Here is a 21,159-nt window from a genome sequence, read left to right on the forward strand (position 1 = left end):
TGCTTCTTGAGTTGTTCCCAAGTTGAGATTCTTGCACGCCCCTCCTTATGCCTTTTCTTCTTTAGATTATCATACCAAAGACTAGCATAACCGGTCAGTTTTAATTCAGCCAATTTGCATCTTTTCCTTTCATCATACTCCTTGTAATCAAAGAGTGTCTCGGCCCTTCTAATCCACTCAAAGTATTTTTCAGGTTCATTCATACTCCCATTGAATTCGGGAAGATCTAATCTAAGGTTCCTATCATCATCCTTTAATCGGTCTCTTCTCCTAGGCCTTGGTGATTCATCACTTGAGGAATAATTATTTCGTGGCCTCCTTGGGTTCCTCCTTGGTTGTTCTTCCTCACTTGAACCAGAATTAGGGTTAGAATTCCCTTTCTTTGAAGAATCTCCAGCAAGAGTATCAAGCCTTTTTAATATCTCATCCATCCTTGCTGCCAACTCGTCAATTCGCCTATCTCTTCTAAGATTTTGAGCTTGTTCTATGGTTAATCCCCTTGGAACCTGTGGAACCTCCTCGTCACTCATGATTCCTACACAAACCAAGTCAGTTCATGCAAAAATCTTGATTAAAAGATCGAATCTTGAAGGAAAACTAGGCAACACAAAAACCGGACTCTCAACCGCAAATCAGTGCACAAACACCAAACGTTTGAGGCTGTGTAGAACGCGTTACTCAACTACAAATTATGAAATTTTATATGGTGGTATCTGGACGTTTTTAGAGTTCAATGAAAAAAGAATCACGTAAAAATTCCTAGCCAATTGTTCCCAGTTTAATCTTTACCAAAGTTGCGCAAACCTGCTCTGATACCAAAGATGATGTGAATTATTGATCCAAAAATCAACAAAACACAAGGGATATGTTTAAGTCTAATTCTATACAGGAAATCCACCAAGAATTAAACAAAAACTAAGATTAATCAATTAAGAATCCACCTAATTAATCAATCCAAACGAATGTTTTAACTAAAACAAGCAAAACAGCAATTGATCGCAATCATCCAAAACTCAAGTATGCAACTTAAGAAATAAATCTGAATATTAATCTATGTGTATTTCGTGTGTTTTACAGCCCTATTTATAGACTTAGTTTACCTAGGAAGATTAGGACAAGTTCCTAATTCAATCCTAATTAAACTAGAATTCTAACTTGCTTGAAGAGCAAGCACCTTGGAGCACAAGCATACGCCAATCTCCTTGGAGGACAAGCACACGCCTAAACTGATTTATTTTGCTAACTAACTGATGTTTAAAGAAACTAAATAAAGATTAAAGATCCTAATTCTTGAACCAAGAAAAATCCTTTCAAGTGAAAGGTAAAAACTTGTAAGCAAAATCTAAGTAAAGAAAATTCAAGAAAGTTCAAGAAAGTGAACTAGACTCCAAGAAAAACCACTAAGCAAACCGTGGCTTTGCTTTGATATCCAAGAAAGTGTCCATGCAATGCTTTGCTTGAATCAATGTTTAGGGACAAGCTATCTTGATGCATGATAAGCAAATCTTCGAAGTTCTCCATGCTTAGACTTGCATCAGGTTGTAATGGAGGTTTAGAGTGAGAAGGAGGAGAATGGGGAAGCGAGATGCAAAAATGGGAGTATCAAGCCACGAAAATCAGCAGCAAGATAAAAAAAAAGGCAGCAGCGTTTTTTTTTTCAAAACTGATACATGGTTCGGCCGAACCAGGGGTATGTTCAGCCGAACCACAGTGAAAGTTCGGTCGAACTTACTCTAGGTTCGGTCGAACCTAAGCTGAAATTCATTTTTCTTAAATTCTGGCAGAAAGCTTCCTCAATTTTGCAAAAATGGAGGAGTGACCGAACCTAGGGACAATTCGGTCGAACTACAAGGCATGTTCGGTCGAACCATCCCAGGGTTCGGTCGAACCTATACTGCAACATGGTTTTTGCAAATTTTAGCAGAATGGGGCTGAAATTTTTCAAAAATTGAGGAGTGACCGAACCAAGGACAGTTCACCCGAACTACAGTACAAGTTCGGTCGAACCATCCCTAGGTTTAGTCGAAACTTCTGTCAAAATGCAAGTTTGAACTTTTTGGCAGAATGCTGCCATAATTCCTTGAAAATGCTGCAGTGGCCGAACATAAAGTGGTTCGGCCAAACTCCCTTAAAAAAAAATCGCACAAGTAAAAATTGTCCTTAACACACATCTAAACACCATACCATCATGCTAGATGCAAAGCATATCAAAAATCCAAACACAATCAAAACTCATAAATCTCAACAATCCAAAATTGTAGATAAAAAAATTAAAAGCAACAAGAAAAGAAGAAAGTAGAAAAGGGTTAGAAACTCGGGTTGCCTCCCGGAAGCGCTTCTTTATAAGGTCATTAGCTTGACCATGAGGAAAATTCATTCACGAGGGTCGCTTAGGACCCAAAGGGTCAAGCCTTAGACACTCGATCACACCAACTTCCTCTTTGCAAAAGTAATGCTTCAAACGAGAACCATTGACCATGAACTTGTTCCCATCCGAATCTAACTCAAAAGAACCATAAGGAGTAGTCTTCGATACCACAAAAGGCCCCGACCACTTAGACTTGAGTTTACCCGGAAACAAGCGAAGCCTTCAGTTGAAGAGCAAGACCTTATCTCCAACCTTAAAGCTCTTGTTTCGAATATGTTGGTCATGCCATTTCTTAGTCTTCTCCGTATACATTCTTGAGCTCTCATAAGCATCATTCCTAAGCTCTTCAAGTTCATTGAGCTTCAACAATCTCTTCTCACCGGCTAAAGACAAACCATATTAAGCTCCTTGATAGCCCACCAAGCCTTGTATTCTAATTCAACCGGCAAGTGACAAGCCTTTCCATAGACCAACCTATAAGGGGTTGTGCCGATTGGAGTCTTGTACACCGTCCTAAGAGCCCATAGCGTGTCATCAAGTTTGAGAGACCAATCTTTCCTTGATTTGTTCACCATCCTTTCAAGAAGATTTTTGATTTCATGATTCGAGACCTCCACTTGTCCTTGAGTTTGAGGTTGGTAAGGTAATCCAACCTTGTGATGAACGCCATATCTCTTGAGAAGAGCTTCAAATTGCTTTTTAGCGAAATGGGAGCCTCCATCACTAATTAGCACCCTCGGAACTCCAAACCTAGGAAAGATGATCTTCTTTAGGAGCTTAAGCACAACCTTGTGATCATTGGTAGGTGAGGGTATAGCTTCAATCCATTTTGTCACATAATCGACCGCTACCAAGATATATAGATTCCCACAAGAAGAAACGAAAGGCCCCATAAAATCCACCCCCCAAACATTGAAGGGTTCAACTTCTAAAACACTTTTTTGGGGCATTTCGTCCCTCTTGGTAATGCCTCCGCTCCTTTGACATCTATCACATTGCGCAACAAAATGGTGGGCGTCTCTATGCATTGTCGGCCACCACAATAAGGATTGAGATATTTTTGCCACTGTTTTGTCAACACCACCATGTCCTCCACATGGTAGTGAGTGGCAATGCTCAAGAATACCTTGAATTTCATGATCTGGAACGTACTTCAAATAAAGGCCATCTCCACATTGCTTGAATAAATATGGGTCATTCCAAAAATATCTTCTCACCTCCTTGAAAAGCTTCTTCTTTTGTTGAGAAGAGTACTCCGGGGGAACGACTCCACACGCAAGATAGTTGGCTATATCCGCGTACCAAGGGGTAGAAGTTGACACCAAAGCCATAAGAGCCTCGAATCCTATCTCATCATTAATAGGTACATCCTCCTTGTTCTCAAATGGTAGCCTAGACAAATGATCCGCTACATAGTTCTCCGCTCCCTTCTTGTCCCTCATTTCCATGTGAAAGTCTTGGAGAGAGAGAGAGAACCCAACAGATCAAGCGAGGCTTTGCATCTTTCTTGGTCATGAGATACCGCACCGCGATGTGATCCGTGTACACGATAACTTTTGAGCATATGAGATAGGACTGAAACTTATCGAATGCAAACACTACCGCTAACATCTCTTTCTCCGTTGTTGTGTAATTCCTTTGAGCCTCATCTAGAGTCCGACTTGCGTAGTAGATGACACATGATTTTCCTTGTTTCTTTTGACTAAGAACGACACCTACTGAAAAGTCACTAGCATCGCACATTAGCTCAAAAGGCAAGCTCCAATCCGGAGCTTGCACAACGGGAGAAGAAATGAGAGCTTCCTTGAGCTTATGAAATGCTTCAATGCAAGCCTCATTAAAGTAAAAAACAACCTCTTTTTTAAGTAATTCGGTCAAGGGTTTGGCGATTGAAGAAAAATCTTTGATAAACCTCCGGTAAAAACCGACATGCCCAAGAAAAGCCCGTACCCCCGTGATGGAAGTAGGAGGGGGAAACTTTTTAATCACCGAAACTTTGGCCAGATCTACTTCAATGCCATTTTTTTAAACCTTAGGGCCGAGGACAATGCCCTCCTTAACCATAAAATGGCACTTTTCCCAATTTAAAACCAAACTCGTCTCTTAACACCTTTTCAAAACTTTTTCAAGGTTAAAAAGACAAGTGTCAAAAGATGAGCCACCAACACTAAAATCATCCATGAAAACCTCAATTTCTTTTTCAAGCATCTCAGAGAAAATAGAAGTCATGCATGTTTGAAAAGTAGAGGGAGCATTGCATAATCCGAATGGCATTCTTCAGTATGCAAATGTCCCATATGGACATGTGAAAGTAGTTTTCTCTTGATCACTTGGATGGATAGGGATTTGGAAAAATCCGGAATACCCATCCAAGAAACAAAAGAAAGCATGGTTAGAAAGCCTTTCAAGCATTTGGTCCATGAAAGGGAGAGGAAAATGATCTTTCTTCGTGTTTTTGTTCAATATCCTATAATCAATGCATATTCTCCACCCGGTCACCGTCCGGGTGGAGATTTCCTCTCCCTTTTCATCCTTGATTATAGTCATTCCACCCTTCTTTGGAACCACATGAACTGGGCTAACCCATTTTCTATCGGAGATAGCATAGATGATGCCCGCCTCACGTAGTTTTAAAATATCTTTCTTCACAACCTCTTGAAGGTGGGGGTTCAACCTTCTTTGAGGTTCAATGGAGGTGGAATGATCATCTTCAAGATGAATACGATGCATGCATAAAGAAGGGCTAATACCTTTAATATCATCAATGTTATACCCTATCACATCCATATTTTTCCTTAAAACATCAAGAAGTTTTTCCAAATTAAGACCATCTAGGGTAGCATTGACAATAATAGGGTATTTTCCCTCCTTATCAAGAAAAGCATATTTCAAAGAAGGGGGAAGGGGCTTGAGTTCTACCTTGGGAGGAGGCTTAGAACTCTCCTCAAATTTCTCCTCCTTAGACTCAAGCTCGGTCTCAACTTGTTGTTCAACTTCCTCCTTTGAGGATTCCTCCATTGCCATGACAAATTCTTTAGCTTCTTAAGAGTGGAACTCTTCTTTGCATGTAAGGGCTTCTATCATTGGATCTTGAGGCCTCATCACGACCCTCCCCAAACGATCTAGCTCTTCATTCACAACATCAACTCTATAGCATTTTTCAACCATAGGGGTCTTGAGCAACTTCAAAAATTCAAAGACAATTTTTTCATCGGCCACTTCACAAGTGATGGTGTTGTTCTTGCAATTGATGACCGCTCCCAAAGTTTTAAGAGCTTCACGTCCCAAAATCAAAGGAGTGTTAACATCTTCCTCCATATCCATCACTACAAAGTCACAAGGCACGTAGATGTGTCCCACTTGAATTGGAACATCCTCAAGCTCTCCACAAGGTAATTTCACCGATCGATCGGCCAATTGAATTGTCTTACTTGTAGGGATCATCTCAAAATTGAGTTTTTAAGTAATGGATAGAGGGATTAAACTAACACTTTCTCCAAGATCGGCTAAGGCACCGCTAGCTTCCATGTCCCCAATTTTCACCAGCAAAGTGAAACTTCCCGGGTCTTTTTCCTTCTTGGGCATCTTATGTTGGACAAGAGCACTCGCTTGATGTGGAAGGGTGATAAGCTCATCATTGAGCTTCCTCTTGTTGGTGAGAATATCTTTGAGGAACTTGGAATATGATGGCATTTGTGTCACAACTTCAAGAAAAGGGAGGTTAATATGCAAATTCTTCATGACACTAAGAAATTTTGTGAACTTGTCATTCAACTTCCTCTCCGCAAGCCGACCGGGAAAAAGAACCGGCCCATCAAGATTCCTAGCCTCACTAGGAATTGAAGTTGTCTTCTCATTGTCAATCTTCTTCTTCTCCGAACTCATTCTATCTCATCACCTTTTTCTTTCTCACCTCCCTTGTTTTCATTCACACTCTCCTCTCCTCCCTTATTTTCCTCACTATCCCCTTCATTTGGTCCTTCATAGGAAGTTCCCGACCTCAATGTGATCGCCTTGCATGTATCGGGTTTTGGATTGTGAGATGGGTTAGGTTGTGGTTGTCCGGGTAGAGTGGATGGTGAACTGAAAGGAGTTCTCTCGGCCAATTCAGCTATTTGTGAATCAACAATCTTGTTGTGAGCTCTTATCTCTTGCATTTGTTGCCCAAAAGATTGCATTTGCGCATGCATGGCTTGGAGGAGTTGAGTTTGAGTTAGCTCCGCTTGAGGTGCTTGTTCTTGATGGTTTCTTTGAGGTGCTTGGGTTTGATTGTTGTATTGGTTGTTCCTTGGATAGCTTCCTCTTGGGTTTTGGGGTTGAGATGGAGGTGGATTTTGATATTGAGGATTGGAGTTATAGGAAGGTTGAGCTTGTTGGTTCCATTGTTAAGGTTGAGGTACAAACCCGGGTGGTGGTTGTCTCCAAGCTACTTCACCGCCGCTTCCTCTAAATCCCTCTTGCCTTGTATTGTATGACGCTACATGTTTGGAGCTTAAACCTCCACAATAGGATGTATCATGGTTCGTTCCTCCACAATTTTGACAAGATAAAGAGTTAACTTGAGAAGAGCTTGCTCCACCACTTGAACTTGCATTCACACTCGTGTTCAATTTGGAAAGCCCTTATGTTAGTTGATCAATTTGATGTTGTAATTGATCAACTTTCTCCAATTCGTAAATACCACCTCTTTTTGGAGCGTTTCTTCTTCGGCCCCCCCAAGAGTAATTCTTTGCTACCTCTTCTATTGTGGCTTCAACTTGATTTTGAGGGATCTTGATTAACTGACCACCCGCCCCCACATCCAAATTGGCTCTTGACATGGGCTCTAATCCATTGTAGAAAAACCGCATGAGCAACCCTTGATTGTACTCATGGTGGGGACATGCTTGTACCAACTCTTTGAATCTCTCCCATGCTTCACCAAGACTTTTATCGGCCTCTTGCTCAAATGATGCAATTTTCCTTCTCATTTCGGCGGTCTTCTCTTCGGAGATAAAGCGCTTCAAGAACGCCTTTACAACCTCCCTCCATGTTGTGAGAGATTTAGGCTTTACTTGCTTTAGCCATTTCTTTGCTCGTCCGGTGAGAGATTGCCGGAAAAGGTGCATACGAATGTAGTCTTGACTCACTTCATTGGTTTGCTTCATTGCGCACAATTCAAGGAATCGGGTCCAAATGTTCAATAGGGCCCTCACTTGCACTTCCGGAAAATTGCTCCGATTGGACCATTCGATTATATTGTGGATGGATTGAGAAGTTGGTTTCCGTGACGGGTAGCAAAATCCCTCCCGTGAGCTCATAATCCTCCGGATTTTCGAACTCACGAAACAAGATATCATTCTCTTGTCCCGTCGTTGATTCACGTGGTGAACTTGAAGAGTAAGTATCACTCTCACTATCAACTATATCACCAAAACCTCTTCCCTCGTCTTGATAAAACCTACGGACTTGTCTCAAGGTTCGGTTGATTTCGTGGTCAATTTGATGTGAGGGTGCTCCTTAAGACCTCCTAAGCATTCACCAAAGCTAAGCAAACAATTAGAAATGACAAAGATGATAAAACAAAAAAAACAAAAAGAAAAGAAAGCAAAATGACTCTAACAAAAGCAATAATAGACGCTAAACAAGCCGCCTCCCCGGCAACGGCGCCAAAATGTTATAGGGGTAAGATAGGTAGTTAAAATACTCCCCTAATCAAATTAACAATTTATAAAGCCTAAACTTACACTAAACTAGTTAGTGACAAGTAAAGGGTTGATCCACTGAGGAAGCACACACATTCAACATCACAATTACTAAGCAAGAGTAAGAAAGGGTGTATTTTTGTTGGTTTTTTGGATTGTAAACACTAGAACTATAAACAAACAAGATAAAGATGATTAAAATCAAGAGAGAACGACGCTAGGGGTTCGGGGGTGTCAAACATGATTAGAAAGAGGGGAACAATGATAGTTTTCATGATGAACATGCCAAAGAACACAAGATTCTACCTAAACAATTCATTCTCATGCAATAGTCTGAGCAAATCAATGAAAGAAGTCTATGCTAATTAGGATCATTCTCATGCATCCTAATCGACACAAGTAAATCAAGAGAATAAAGAAGCACAATACATAAAACTCCATTTTTACAACTCATTCTCATGCAATCATTAAAATAGAGGTGATCTTAATCTAGTTCAAATCATTTTCATGCATTTAAACTAGAAGACAATCAAATAAAGTGCAAAAATAATCTCAAGCCATTAAAAATCATGTCTTTCATCAATTGAAGGCATGTAATCAATCCGACTATCATCATTCATCCATCATTCAATGCATATTTCACACCCCCTTCCCCTAGCTAAGAGATTAGCATAGAAAAGGGGGAATAAAAATGATAGCAAAACTAAGAGTAAACACAAGAAGCATGAAATCAAACATGATCAAAAACAATGAAAATAACAAAGATAGATTAATCCACAAAAAATAAATAAAAATAAGCAACTAGGAGGTAAATAAACAAAACTAAGAGAAAGGATTAGAGATTACTAAAGAGGCAATAAATGAAAGATGAAAAGTTGCAAAGTTGCTTGATTGATTGATTGAAGGGAAAGCTTGAACCAAAGTTGCTAAAAATGAGATAACTTGAGCAATACTACACTACCTCTCTATAAGATTACGGTTAATTGTCTAGGATCATGAGATAATCCAATACCATTACATAAAAACGTTCTAAATAACCGCCTAAAATAAACCGTACAAAGCAGCTGGAATAAAAGAGATGGTCTGACCAAACAGTAGGAAGTTTCGGCCGGACCACATGGTAGGTTCGGCCGAACCCTGGATAGGTTCGGTCGAACCTCCCCTGATCTTGGTCTAGTCAAACTTCTAAGGTTCGGTCACTCCTGCAAAACGGCCATTTTCCAGCTTGAAACTGCTAAGGTGGTTCAGGCGCACCACAAAGTAAGTTCGGCCACACCTAGGTTCGGCCACACCTTAAGGGGGTTCGGCTGAACCTAGTTGATTCCTCCTCCCTTCAGCTTCTCTTTAGCTTCATGCTCCTTCTCCACGGCACGTCATGCATTCCAAAGTTCATCCAAGAAGGCCAAGAACCTACAAAACGACAAAGAAACGCTAGAAAAACCAACAAAAAGAGAAAAAGGGAAAGGAAACACGCGAAAAGAAAGGGAAAGGCAAAACTAAGGGGAAAATGCTTAAAAAGGCTTAAACAAGTGTAAATGAGGGGAGAATCCTTAGAGAAAAAGGATGGAAAAGTGGCATAAATGCCACTCATCAGGGATCCCTTGCAAGAACCTGTGGCAAGCTATCATCACAAATACCGTCTATTATATCAATTCTATCAATATAACAACAGTTTTCCTCTAGAATAGGCCCTTTCAAAACTTTCCCTAGATTAAAAGTAACATTATCATCACCTACAGAAATGGTTATTTTTCACATCAATAATGGCTCCTGCAGTATTGTTGTATATTTGGAGTATCAACCCGAAATATACAAGGGATAAACCAAGATAAGTAAGACTAATGAACCAAATAGCTTCTTAGCTACAGTCACACCACTAAGAAACGAAATGGATTCCTAAGATCACAAGCCAACTAGTAGCCTAAACTAGCTAACTAAGCAAAGGAAACGAAATTCCAAATCCAAGAATTTCAGGTTTTGTTTCTAATCCAAGAAACGAATGTAAGACAAGTTTTTTTAATGTTTGAATAATCTGCTTTCTCATTCACATTTGCTTGCTATTTATAGTAAACAAGCATCCTTAAGTACAAGCTAAACTAAGTGAGATGTCAGCCCACTTGTTACACGCCTAAGCTAAGCATCAAAACAGATTTTGTGTCTAGATACATCAAAAACAGATTTTGTGTCTAGATACATTAAAAACAGATTTTGTGTCTAGATACATTAAAAACAGATTTTGTGTCTAGATACATTAAAAACAGATTTTGTGTCTAGATACATTAAAAGTGGTGGTCACAACCTCCTCAATTAAGCCTCAACCAAGCAGCAAGTAAGAAGCAAAACAGCCCCTCAATTCACGCCCAATTCAACAGCAAAAAGAAGTGTAACTCCTCCTTGATTCAAGCCTTGGATCAAGCTGGGATGTATGTAGACAAGAGTGTATTTGGACGCCTTTTGATGCTCAAATGCTGAAATGACGCCCACTTGGATTGATAGTTTGCAACTCCTCATTGAAGCTGATTGTAACACCCAAGTTAAATGGCTGCCTTCTTGTTGTATCTTGTACTTGTACTTCATGTGAATGTGACACTACATTTTCGAACTTTAACAAGCTAAAGAAAACTTAAAGAAAATGAAACTAATTTGCAAACTTAAAATAAGACTAAAGTTTACAATTTATTCAAAGCATAAAATGAACTAGATTGAACTAGTTAATAAGAACAACAAGAAACTCAAAGGATTGAATATCTTGCTGCACCTGGATAGAACGCATAGCACCAATGCATGATGCTATGTCTTGAACTAAAGAAACGTCCATAACCAAGTTGTTAGGCTTGGCTACAACATTCCCCCCTTCTTGAAAAGAGTTTGCCCTCAAACTCGGCAACTCTTCAAACTCATCATAGTAAGGTGATAAATCAGCCACATTAAAGGTGCTAGAAACACCATAGTCTCCGGGCAACTCAACTTTGTAAGCATTATCATTCACCTTTTCAACAATAGCAAATGGACCATCACTACGAGGACTAACCTTGGACCGTCTTTTGGAAGGAAATCTTTCCTTTCGAAGATGAATCCAAACTAAATCACCGGGCTGAAACTGGACCTCCTTTCTTTTCTTGTCATAGTATGCCTTTGTCTTTGCATTAGCTTGTTCAATTTTGGAACGAACTTGCTCATGCATAGATTTGATTTCTTTTGCACGCACCTCGGCATCATTGCTGAACTTGTTTGGTGAGGGAATGGGAGTGAGATCAATAAGAGTGCACAGATTGAATCCATACACCACTTCAAAAGGACTCAAACCTGTCGTCTTGCTAGGTACACGATTGTAAGCAAACTCCGCATGAGGAAGCATCTATTCCCATTGCTTGGGACGTTTAGTAGCCAAAGACCGCAACAAGGATCCCAAAGTTCTATTAGTCACTTCGGTTTGACCATCTGTTTGAGGATGACTTGAAGTGCTAAAGTTCAATTTCGTGCCCATCTTCCTCCATAATGTAAGCCAAAAATGACTTAGAAATTTTGGATCACGATCACTCACCATGGATTTAGGTACACCATGCAAACGAACAATCTCATTGAAGAACAAGTTAGCAACATGAGTAGCATCATAAGTTGTATGACAAGAAATAAAATGAGCCATTTTAGAAAAACGGTCCACAACAACCATAATGGAATCTTTCTTTTGTTGGGTCATAGGAAGTCCCACAACAAAATCAAGACTAACATCTTCCCAAGGAGCTTGCGGAATAGGTAAGGGCAAAAGATAGCCTTGTGGAAGACTATGACTCTTAGCCTTTTGACATATCACACATCTCTTCACAATGAACTCCACATCACGAACCAATCTAGGCCAATGAAAGTACTCTTGGACAAGAAGAGTAGTCTTCTCTATGCCAAAGTGTCCCGCCATTCCTCCTTCATGAAACTCTTTGATAAGAGATTCTCTTAGGCTTGACCTTGGAATGCACAACCTGTTTCCTTTGAACAAATAACCATCTAAAATGTAATAATCTTTGTAAGCATGGTTAGAACATTTTAGAAATAAATTACCAAAGTCATGATCATTTTTGTAACTTGCTTTCACATCTTCAACATTAATCACTCTTGCCTTGAAAGAATTCAAGAGTGTGTATCTCCTTGAAAGTGCATCAGCTCCTTTGTTCATGGCACCTCTCCTATGCTGGATCACAAAATGAAAAGCTTGCAAATACTCCACCCATTTGGCATGGCGTGGTTGGAGTTTTTGTTGGCTTTGAAGATATTTGAGAGCTTCATGATCTGAATGAAGGATGAACTCCTTGGAAATGAGGTAATGTCTCCAATGGTCCAAAGCACGTACAAGAGCAAAGAACTCCTTATCATAGGTGCTGTACTTCCGTTGTGCTTCATTGAGTTTTTCACTAAAGTAGGCAAGGGGACGCCCAACTTGTGACAAAATAGCACCAATACCAACTCCACTAGCATCACATTCAACTTCAAAAACTTCATCAAAGTTAGGTAAAGAAAGAATGGGTGCACTAGTAAGTTGACGTTTTACCTCATCAAAGGCCTTTTGAGCCTTATCATTCCAAACCAACTTCTGATTTTTAGTTAGCTCGGTGATAGGTGCCATGAGAGTACTAAAATTTCGCACAAATCTCCTATAGAAAGAAGCAAGTCCATGAAAACTACGAACTTGTTGAATTGTTTGTGGCGTGGGCCACTCACGAATTGCAGCAACTTTCTTTTCATCAACCTCTATGCCTTGAGATGAAACTTTGAAACCAAGAAAAATAACTTGGGAAGTGAAAAAATGACACTTCTCTAAGTTACCATATAGTTGCTCACGAGCAAGGGCTTCAAAAACCTGTTGCAAATGCCTAGCATGCTCTTCTTCTTCCCTACTATACACCAAAATATCATCAAAATAGACTACAACAAATTTACCCATGAAAGGTTGCATAACCTGATTCATAAGGCGCATAAATGTAGATGGTGCATTAGACAAACCAAATGGCATCACAAGCCACTCATAGAGGCCCTCCTTTGTCTTGAAAGCGGTCTTCCATTCATCTCCTTCGAAAATTCGAATTTGATGATAGCCACTTCTCAAATCAATTTTAGAGAACACTTTAGAACCATGCAAATCATCAAGTAAATCATTCAACCTTGGAATAGGAAACCGGTACTTGATAGTGATTTTATTGATTGACCTACTATCAACACACATTCTCCATTCTCCATTTTTCTTAGGTACAATCAAAGTAGGACAAGCACATGGACTAAGAGACTTACGAATAAGACCCTTTGATAACAATTCCTCCACTTGTCTTCTAATTTCCTCGGTTTCTTTGGGATTGGTTCTATAGGCTGGTTTGTTTGGGAGCATGGATCCGGGTACAAGATCAATCTTGTGTTGGATGTCACGCTTTGGGGGTAATCCGTGAGGGATATCTTTGGGGAAAACATGGGAATAGGTTTTGAGAAGAGAGGTGAGGAGTGGGTGGTTTTCTTCTTTGGACGGTTGAGAGGGGGTATCAAGTTGGCTCAAAATGAAGTGTTTGTGAACTCTATATTCATGGAATTCAGATTTTATGAGAGTGGTGAGGGAAGTGGGAGGCGTGGGTATGGGGTGATCATTTTTTAGGATTAAAGGGGTAAGGACAATTTTCTTTCCGTCCTTAGAAAAGGAGTAGGTGTTTTTGTAACCATCATGCATCACACGCCTATCAAATAACCAAGGTCTACCAAGTAAAACATGACATGCATCCATAGGTACAACATCACACCATAATTTTTCCTCATAAGTTTTACCAATGCTAAATGATAACAAGACTTGTTGTGTGACATGAATCCCTTTACTATGACTTAACCATTGAATTTTATATGGTTTAGGATGAGGGATAGTTTTCATTTTCAACTTGTCTATCACAACTTGCGAAGCTACATTGGTACAACTACCTCCATCGATAATCAAAGTGCATACCTTTCCACCAATGGTGCAACGAGTGTGAAAGATTGCCTCACGTTGCAAGCTCCCTTCTTGGTCCAACATCTTGCTAAGCGTACGTCGAACCACCAAGCATTCTCCTTCATCCGGACCTAGGCACGCATACTCATCATTCTCTTCAAGATTGTTGTCCTCTTCAATCTCTAATTCATTCTCCTCTTCATACTCTACCAAAGTAACAATTTTTTTATTTGGACAATCACTAGCCATATGTCCAAGGCCTTGACACCTAAAGCATCTTCTTGGGGCTGGATTTGGGTTGGAATTTTGGGTGTTTTGTGAAGGTGGTTTAGAAGTAGGCTGATTGGATGTGGGTTTGAAAGGTGGGAAATTGGATGTTTGCTTTCTTTGGGGAAATGAGGTTTGAGACGCAAAACGTGATGATTCACTTTTGCCTCTTGCTTTTTGTTGCTGCTCAATCTTATGTGCTAAGATAATGAGCTCTTCAAGGGTGGTGTAAGGGTGTAGTTCGGCCACATTGGCTATTTTTGGGTCAAGTCCACCTAGGAACCGAACCAAAGTTTGAGGCTCATCTTCCTCTACTCCACACTTCATAACAAATCCTTCAAACTCCCTAGCATATTCCTCTACTGATTTCGTACCTTGCTTAAGGTTATGGAATTTTGAAAAGTTTTCTTGCACATAGTATGTGGGAAGAAACTTTTGTTTCAACAATTTCTTCATCTTAACCCATGATCTCACTTTTTCTTTGTCTTGCCTTTCCCTCTTGGCGCACACACTAGCCCACCAAGTTGAGGCATATTTCCGTAGCTTCAAGGCCACAATTTTCACCTTTTTCTCTTCCGGTGTTTGCTTATAGTCAAACACTCTCTCTACCGTTCTTAACCATTCTACAAACTCATCAGCATCGAGTTTGCCATCATATTCAGGAATGTCTGCTTTTATGTCATTATTAGGCCGTGACCTTTCTCTTTCATGAGAAGGTCTATCATTGTGATTGAAATTAGATTCACTCAATTCTTCATCACTATGATTGGGTGAGCCCTCTTTTTGATGGCGCAACTTAATAGAAAGATCTTTTAACTGATCTTGCAAGTATTGCATTCGTTGCTCCATATCTACTTTCTCTTGTGCAACCTTATTGACATATTCTTGCCAATTAGGGGGTGGGATGTCGGACATGGTTTGTGTTTGGGGTATGTGTTTGGGTATTTGTTTTGCTAGATCCCCCTCCTTCTAGAGCCAAATGTTGTATATTTGGAGTATCAACCCGAAATATACAAGGGATGAACCAAGATAAGTAAGACTAATGAACCAAATAGCTTCTTAGCTACAATCACACCACTAAGAAACGAAATGGATTCCTAAGATCACAAGCCAACTAGTAGCCTAAACTAGCTAACTAAGCAAAGGAAACGAAATTCCAAATCCAAGAATTTCAGGTTTTGTTTCTAATCCAAGAAACGAATGTAAGACAAGTTTTTTTAATGTTTGAATAATCTGCTTTCTCATTCACATTTGCTTGCTATTTATAGTAAACAAGCATCCTTAAGTACAAGCTAAACTAAGTGAGATGTCAGCCCACTTGTTACACGCCTAAGCTAAGCATCGAAACAGATTTTGTGTCTAGATACATCAAAAACAGATTTTGTGTCTAGATACATTAAAAACAGATTTTGTGTCTAGATACATTAAAAACAGATTTTGTGTCTAGATACATTAAAAACAGATTTTGTGTCTAGATACATTAAAAGTGGTGGTCACAACCTCCTCAATTAAGCCTCAACCTAGCAGCAAGTAAGAAGCAAAACAGCCCCTCAATTCACGCCCAATTCAACAGCAAAAAGAAGTGTAACTCCTCCTTGATTCAAGCCTTGGATCAAGCTGGGATGTATGTAGACAAGAGTGTATTTGGACGCCTTTTGATGCTCAAATGATGAAATGACGCCCACTTGGATTGATAGTTTGCAACTCCTCATTGAAGCTGATTGTAACACCCAAGTTAAATGGCTGCCTTCTTGTTGTATCTTGTACTTGTACTTCATGTGAATGTGACACTACATTTTCGAACTTTAACAAGCTAAAGAAAACTTAAAGAAAATGAAACTAATTTGCAAACTTAAAATAAGACTAAAGTTTACAATTTATTCAAAGCATAAAATGAACTAGATTGAACTAGTTAATAAGAACAATAAGAAACTCAAAGGATTGAATATCTTGCTGCACCTGGATAGAACGCATAGCACCAATGCATGATGCTATGTCTTGAACTAAAGAAACGTCCATAACCAAGTTGTTAGGCTTGGCTACAACAAGTATGGAGAAAAGGCCTACCTAATATAATGGGTATTTGTGTATCCTCTGCCATGTCTAAAACAAAATCAACAGGAATAAAAAAATTTACCAACTCTGACAGGTACATCCTCTAAAATACCAAGGGGGTATTTTAGAGAACGACCTGCCATTTGCAAAGTTATATTAGTAACTTTTAATTCTCCCATATTAAGTTTAGCACAGACAGATGATGGCATAACACTGACATTGGCACCCAAATCACCCAAAGCTTTATCAATAAAAACATTCCCTATATGACAAGGGATAGAAAAACTACCGGGATCCTTTAATTTAGGAGAGGATTTATTTTGCAATAAGGCGCAACACTCTTCTGTGAAAGCTACAGTTACTACTTCATTAAAGGCCCTTTTCCTAGTCAGAATGTCTTTCATAAATTTAGCATATGCAGGAACCTGAGTGATTAAATCAGTGAAAGGAACTGTTACCTGCAGGTTTTTCACAACCTCTAAGAACTTACCAAATTGTTTATCATACTTACTCTTCAATTGTCTATTAGGGAATGGTAGTTTGATAACCGGGCTCTGCACATCTCCTCCCTTATCTTGAGATCTACCCTGCACAGAAACATTAGAAGGGTTAGTATCTATTTGTAGCCCTGCAGGGTTAGCAGGATTAGCGTTTGGTATAGAGGATTCTAGATCAGGAATTGGTCCATCTTCCTTCGGCATAGGAGGTCCATCATAATGTGAACGACTCTTAGAGTGATTGCATTAGCATGATCTGTAGGATGGATAGGTTGTGATGGTAGAGCTCCCTGCTGACGGGATTGTAGGATAGATGAAAGTTGTGTAATTTGATTATCCATGATTTTATTGTGGGCTAAAATAGAATCAATTTGCTCATCCCTACTCTCCATATGCTTTTGCATATTAGTAAGCATTGCCCTAGTTTCTGTCATGGCAGGGTCAGAAGATGATGAGGGTGATGCTTGGCTTTTCTGGCCAGAATTTGGATGGTAATATTTTTGCTGTGGTGGGGGTTGTTGTTGTTGTTGTGGAGGTGGAGGGTTTTGTACATTGATACTCCGGTACGAAAGATATGGATGGTTTCGGTAACCAGGATTATAGGAGTTGGAATATAGGTTATTCTACCTATAGGTTTGAAAGACATTAACTTTGTTCCATGGAACTCCTACAATCTTGCTCCCAATGCCCTACAATTCCACAATTTTCACAAAAAACTTCATTGTTAGCAACATCATAAACATTAGCTACAAAGTTAGGAGTCGTAGTAAGATTATCTAATGTTTGACAAATAGAAGTAAATTGAGCTTGCAAAAAGGATACGAAATCGACATTATGTTTTCCTTTATTTGCAAACCCTCTCGGATTCCCATATTGGGAATTGTGTATTGACATGTCTTCGATAACCTGTCCTGCATCGTCTACATTTAAATTCATGAATCTCCCACTAGCTGCAGAATCTAGAACTGATCTAGAAGAATTTCCAAGTCCATTGTAGAAAGCTTGGATCCATTGCCATTGTGCTGAATTGTGGTGGGGGCATTCTCTCTGTAGATCCTTGAACCTCTTCCAAGCCTCATATAGTGTTTCATCGGCCTCTTGAGCGAATTTCTGAATAGCACTCCTTAGTACCATTGTTCTCTCTGCAGGATAATATTTATTATAGAAATTCAAAGCAGGAGTTTCCCAGTCACTTATAACAAGTGCAGTTCTATTCAAACCATTAAACCATAATTTAGCTTTGCCACATAATGAAAAAGGAAAAAGAATCTCCCTGATTTGGTCCTGCGTGACCCCGACTTGTCTAATGGTGTAGCAATAATGGCAGAAATCTGCAATGTGAAGATTAGGATCTTCACCCTTAGCTCCACTAAATTGCTTCCTCTCTATCATAGTGATAAATTGGAGCTTGATCTCAAATTGAACTCCATCTAGAGCCAGAGTGGGAGTAAGGTGCGGGAAATCTGTGAGCTTCGTCTACGAGTAGTCACTGAGTTTCTTTTGGGCCGTCATCTCTAATTTTGAATCTGAAGGAATTTCTGCGTCACTATAATCAGAGGGAGGGTCTCTTTGATTGTTGTCCTCCTCATAACCCGCCAGAATTTGTCTATAAATTTTCCTTTGCCTATGAAACGAGCGCTCGATCTCAGGATCGAATGGAATGTAACCTGATCTGAAACACCTGGGCATAAACAAGGAACTAAAAGATAAATATGAGAATTGCCTCAAAGAACTAACGTTCTCTGAGACAAGAGGGGATAATCTAGACTACAAAAAAACAATAATCAGAAAATAAAAATAGAATCGTTTCCCCGGCAACGGCGCCAAATTTTAACAGGGTAAAGTCGTATCCCCTAATCAAAAGTATTACCTATGTCCTCTAACTAATGCAGATAGGGAAGTAGGGTCGAATCCACAAGGAAACAAGTCTTTCTACTCCTAATTAATTATTATAATCTAAATTATCAAGGTAACCAATGTTGTTGTAATTAAAGACTATACTACGAAGAATATGATCAGGGAAAATAAAGTAGAAAGAAATTAAATATTAAAAGGCCTAGGGTATAGGTTCACTAATAAACTATTTTCCAGGGAAAATCATAATAAGCAGTCATCAAGCATTGATTAATCATATTATAAAGGGATTTCGCTACGTATTATAATCACAGAGTTAATTTACCGGTATTAAATCTCATCTGTCAAATCACGACATAACCATTTATAAATTAGTCTGCTTATTGAAACTAAGCCTAAACATCAATTCTCATCTATCGATTCTCGAATTAATATTGCTAAACTCATACAACTAAATCTGGCCAAACCTAATTGCATAGCATTAAATCAATCAATAGGAAATTAACCAAACATTGATAATCAACAATCACAAATTTACCCCTTCATATTATTTATTAGATCCCTAAAAACCTTAGAAATAAAACTACTCAAGCATAATTAAATCTAAACTAATCAAATCAATAAAGCAAGACATAATGAAAGAATTAAATAAAATAACTGAAATTAAAAGAGAAGAAATTGTTACCAAAAGAAATCTGGATTAATGAATATAATTAAGAACAATGTTGAGAGAGAGCTTAAGAGAGAGAAAATATTCTAAATAGAGAGAGAAAATCTAAAAAAAGAAGGTAATAAAAAATTATGTACAAATATCGTACTTAAACATCCCTAAAACAAATCCTTAAACGAAAACTAATCAGATCCCTAAAAAACATGTGCCCGATCGGGCGAAGGGCCGCCCAATCGGGCCCGCCTTTTTACTACACCCTTGCTGGTGTGCTGTGCCAAATCGAGCCTACGCTCACCCGATCGGGCGCGGCTTCTTCCTTGATGCTGCTTTACGCGCGCCCGCCTGATCGGTCGTATTCTTGCCCGATCGGGCCCGTCTTCTTCTTCGAGGCTTGGATTTCGATTGGGCTCAATTTCTCAGCCCAATCCGGATTTCCTCATCAGGTCTTGATTACTTAATCTAATTGCCCCGGTGTCACATACTGAGCCCTTAATCATCGGCTCTCACCGGTCCTAGGCTTCAAGGATGGTCGTGTCTTCCTAATTCTCGTAGTTGCTTCGTGATAAACCTGGAAAACGCTCCAAGTGTGCAATTTCCTACAAAACTCAAGCAAAACTACAAAAACACTAGAAAACACAAATTAGTAATAAAAGTGGCCCTAAAGAGCCAAAAACACTACTAATTATAACCATGGGACGGGGGTAAAACACTATATAAATTGGACATATCAAACTCCCCTAAGCCAAACCTTTGCTTGTCCCTAAGCAAAGAGCTCATCAATGAACATATAAAACATGCCTCATCCCAATAAACGAAATCAAACACAAACGATTCAAGATAAATCTAATGAACATGCTTCAATGTTAAACAATCTCATTCATCTAATCACCCTTCATCCCCAACAATTGTCAAGTAGAGCAAACCACATGAGCATATAGAATTCAAGACTAGTGCTCACACACTCAACTCTCATTTATGTGGCGAGTAAAAGATGTACTCGATCGCTATCCAACCAACCCCTTTATTTGTGAACAATGCCCTCCCAACTCACACTCGATCTCGTGTGTTTAAAACAATGAACGCTCAACCTACTAGTCAACTCGAAACATGTCAAATCATAACTTCCATTGATAAATAACACTTTCACATTTATACAACTCTTATGCACAAAGGTCGGAAAGTCTTTAAAGCTTGTAATGTAAGGGTAGGGTAAAGGGTAGGATAAATTTAGGAAAATGTGAGAGTAAAGCCATGCTTAAGGGAGTCATATCCTAATAAAACCCAAGGTCACAACAAGTGATGACCAAAACATCTCCAATCACAACTCAACTCCACAAAAGTTCACCAAATAATCATATACACAACACAATCCCAACACTTACATATTCACTCACAAAATATGATAATATGAAATAGAGTGAATTAAAATAAACTTTAAACTACTTATTCTTTTTCCTTCTTTTTTTTTCAAATTTGAACTTGTTTTTTTTCTTATTTTCTTGAGCAACCTTCAAAAAGAACATTGGAACATATGAAACAACCCTTTTTTTTTTCTTTGCCCTTTTTTTTTCTTTATTACCACGTATTGGAAATTTTCAACTTTGAAACACAAAACATCAATATTTTCCAATCATAATATCAAAGAACAATCACTTTTCTTTTATTCCCACATTGTGCAAATGATATGCACACCACAACTCCCTCACCTCACCAACTAATAGCTCCCCCAAGCCAAGCTTGGGACTAGTAACCAATGGGGCTCATATAGGCTTGTAATGTGGCTAAATAAATAATTAAAAGGGCATAAG

General features: G+C 39.1%; 2 non-coding genes across 2 annotated transcripts; both read left to right on the top strand.

Moving 5' to 3' along the window:
* Positions 1-7,233: 7,233 nt before the first annotated feature.
* LOC145641151 (small nucleolar RNA R71) lies at positions 7,234-7,341 on the top strand. The gene has a single exon (XR_014115217.1). It is a non-coding gene; the product is annotated as a small nucleolar RNA R71 (small nucleolar RNA).
* A 10,510-nt stretch (positions 7,342-17,851) lies between these two features.
* Positions 17,852-17,958, top strand: LOC145641316 (small nucleolar RNA R71). The gene has a single exon (XR_014115357.1). It is a non-coding gene; the product is annotated as a small nucleolar RNA R71 (small nucleolar RNA).
* Positions 17,959-21,159: the final 3,201 nt, after the last annotated feature.

The sequence above is a fragment of the Chenopodium album genome, chromosome 7 (assembly GCF_948465745.1).
Source record: "Chenopodium album chromosome 7, dcCheAlbu1.1, whole genome shotgun sequence".
NCBI lineage: Eukaryota > Viridiplantae > Streptophyta > Magnoliopsida > Caryophyllales > Amaranthaceae > Chenopodium > Chenopodium album.